Source organism: Cricetulus griseus, assembly GCF_003668045.3.
Source record: "Cricetulus griseus strain 17A/GY chromosome 1 unlocalized genomic scaffold, alternate assembly CriGri-PICRH-1.0 chr1_0, whole genome shotgun sequence".
Taxonomy (NCBI): Eukaryota; Metazoa; Chordata; class Mammalia; order Rodentia; family Cricetidae; genus Cricetulus; species Cricetulus griseus.
This window is the reverse complement of record NW_023276806.1, coordinates 193,611,822-193,614,988: the sequence shown is the minus strand read 5'-3', so window position 1 is coordinate 193,614,988 and position 3,167 is coordinate 193,611,822. Positions and strand designations below refer to the sequence as shown.

At 47.9% G+C, this 3,167-nt stretch overlaps 1 long non-coding RNA gene across 1 annotated transcript; it reads right to left on the bottom strand.

Moving 5' to 3' along the window:
- Positions 1–1,095: 1,095 nt before the first annotated feature.
- Positions 1,096–2,953, bottom strand: LOC118239514. Its single transcript, XR_004771952.1, has 3 exons — positions 2,585–2,953; positions 1,819–1,949; positions 1,096–1,289 (listed from the first exon to the last, which is right to left on the bottom strand). It is a non-coding gene; the product is annotated as an uncharacterized LOC118239514 (long non-coding RNA).
- Between the last annotated feature and the right edge of the window lie 214 nt (positions 2,954–3,167).

Sequence of the window (3,167 nt, the reverse complement as noted above, 5' to 3'; positions counted from 1 at the left end):
AGAAGCAGGGATTCTATTGGATAATTCAAATGAGGCGCAGTACAGAGCTATTCCCATTGGTCAATGCAAATGAGGCACTACTCAGGGTTATTCAAATGAGGCGAAGTATAGAGTCATTCAAATGAGGTGAAATACAGAGTCATTCAAATGAGGCAAAGTACAGAGTCATTTCTATTGGATGGTTCAAATGAGGCACAGAGCCATTCCAGACCAGCATATTCTCAAGGTCTGGTGTCTGGTACAACAGACTCAATTCCCCCCTCCGCGTCCAGATGGCTGACCTTGGGGCGGAGACCTTGGGACGGAGTGTTCCCCATCGGGCGGGGGCGCGGGGGCAGGGCCCCAGGCTGGCTCACTTGGTGTTTGCTCTCGTGCCGGCCCACCTGGTGCTCGCCCTCGTGCCGGCCCATCTGGTGCTCGCCCTCGGGCCTCCTCGAGGGCTCCTTGCTCGGTCCCAGCCCCGGGGCGCGGTGCCAGGAGGGCGGGCAGGGGGCACGGGGGCCCCGCTGGGGTGGACCAGCTTTGGAGGGAACCGGCGGCCGGACGTGCGGTGGCGGGGGAAGTGGAGGCCGGCGGGGGTGGAGATCGGGGAGGCACAGGAGCGAGGCATCCGCCGCGCGCCCCATCAGCGGCGAACTTAAGAGCTAAGGGGCAGGGGTCTTTCAGGGGGTGTATGGACCTGGAAGCTCCCAGCAACCCAACGACGATAAAGATCAAACACAGGCATCTTGTCATCTTCAGAGAGCTCTCAGTTCCATGTTGTGGAACTTTCTTTATTAGCCATCTTTTCTGGTGTTTCTTAACCATCCTGCTGATACCACGAGGCAACCATTTCTCTCTTTGTTCCCTCACTCTCACCGCTCGCCCCTTAACTCCTAACCTTCCATCCCACACCTCTAGCACCTCTGTCCAGGTGAGGGCCTATTCAGATGCTTAGGCACATACAGATTTACCCTGAGGCCATGGTAAACAGTAGTAGCCTTATTGGCATTAACAATACAATAGTGGGCTGGAGATTTCTGGTGCTCCATGTTTAGTGAAACCAAAGGCTGGATCTCAAAATATTCCATAGCGGAAATACTTTGGTCCCCAACAATTCCTCTCTCTTAAATTAATAAAAAGAAACCTGTGCTTCTGCATCAGGACAGATGACTGTGCCTGTTTTAAGAGGTTCCCTTCAACCTACCAGGGATGCCCGTCATGGAATCACGCATTCCATCATGCATGTTCTGTCTTAGGATTCCCTGAAGGCAAGGAAAACCGTACCCGTCTTTGGCTGGAACCAGTCTCTGTAAAACAAATAAGGTTAGTAGGGGATGGGCCATAGTCCAGCTCCAAAATCCTCATGGTAAAAGACTTAAAAATTAGCAAAGAAATATAGCCCAGAAACTGACCAAGGCTACTACTATGACTTAGTGCCTGGAATTTACCAGCCACCAGCAATTACTCCCTTACAGTAACAAGAATTCCCAGATGGCCAACCTCCCCGAGGTGCTCATGAAGGAAACAGATTGCCCCACTGGCCAATGTGTCAATCATTAACAATTAAGGGTCCCTGAGAAACAAAGAGATAGCTACCATTTGCTCAGGCAGGATTAGTTAGCACATCCTGAGGTCTGCAGGTTTTATAACTGGTGGGTCAGGAGGACATCTGATTCCCAGGCCTCTCCTCAAGACAAAGGGCCTCCTAGGAACCCATGACTCTGGTCACACCCCTCCCTAAGCTTGTAGTTTTTGCCTTTAAAAACGCCTGTGCCTGGGGCATGGGGCTGCTCTCTAGCCTGCATGCTGAGAGAGCCCGTTTGTACAAACGTCTACCTTTCATTAAAGCCTCTTGCTGTTTGCATCAAGTTTCGGCCTCCTCATGATGATTGGGGTGGCCGCAGTCCTGGGAAAAGATTCTGGAGGCCTGAGCTTCTGGGGGTCTTATAATGGCTGCAAACCTTCTCCTGCGGGATGGAGACATATGAAGTTAAAATGGCCTTTTAAAATCTGTGTGGCAATGCCTCTAGTGCCTCTGATATGGACTTTATTAAAATTTGGTCCCTAAAACATATTTCTATCCTAAGGCTTGTAAACTGTACGTTACATTCCTGTAAGAATGAACTCTGACTTCTAGTTTCTAATAACATTTGCATAACACATATAGCAAGATCACAGACATTAACAATTCCATCATGAACATACAGTAGGGTGAGTTACAAAGCAATCAAAAGACAATAAGATATTCTCACAATCTGTGGGGTGTGAACAATTTCACAATTTAAAATTTTTTCTTTATTCCCTGCCTGGGACTCAATGCCCCTTCAAACTTTTCTATCACTTGCTCAAAATCCGAAGTTTTAACATCAGGTTTGTAATATCAGTCTTTGAAAGTTAACTATAAATTCTTTTGTCCATGTCTTATTTAAACATTGTAAAGGAGCTTCTGCCATTCTGGTTTATGTCAGTATCTGACTGTCCTAAATGGGTCCTTTCTCCCAATGGGAAAACTGGCAAAACAGTTTTGTGTGTCTGTTTGTGGCAAGAAAGCAAGCTGGTTTTTTTTGTCAAGTTCTTAGTCTGCTCCTGGATGAGCACTCACGGATTCAGAGAGGTGAATGTATTCCGACTGTAGGGAAGCTGGAACTGTGGAAAGCATCTCGAAACTGGAACTGGGTGTGTCTCCCTTCTCCCTCGGCTGTTAGTCGGATGTCCTCAAGGTTCAGGAACACAGGTCCAGTGTTTCCTTCCAGCTGTTTCAGACGGTCTCCTGTGGGCCCAGGTCCCGTTTTTCTCGGTTTCCATGCATCTCATCAATCTTTCCGGTAGCCAGTGCACCTCGTTCTCCTCCTGCAAGAAAACACAGACATGCCCTCGACCCCCAAATAATTATGGGGTCTGGTCCCCTCTATTCATCTCTCCATTTGACCTGAGCAAAATTTGCTCGAGTTCCTTCATGCCAGAATCTGTCTGCATCAGATTGCTCACTGGCATCCATATTTAAAAAATTTAAGATAAACAGTGCATTCTTTAATGCACCATGTGGAGACTGGGGGCACAGCTCCCCCCTTTTTATCTTAGAAGCTGTGCTTTTAGGGCACTCTGGGCCTGCTCTCTTATTCCTTGTTCTTGGGCATATATAAGGAATATGTTTTTTGATCAATTTTCCATTAAGCACAAAATAA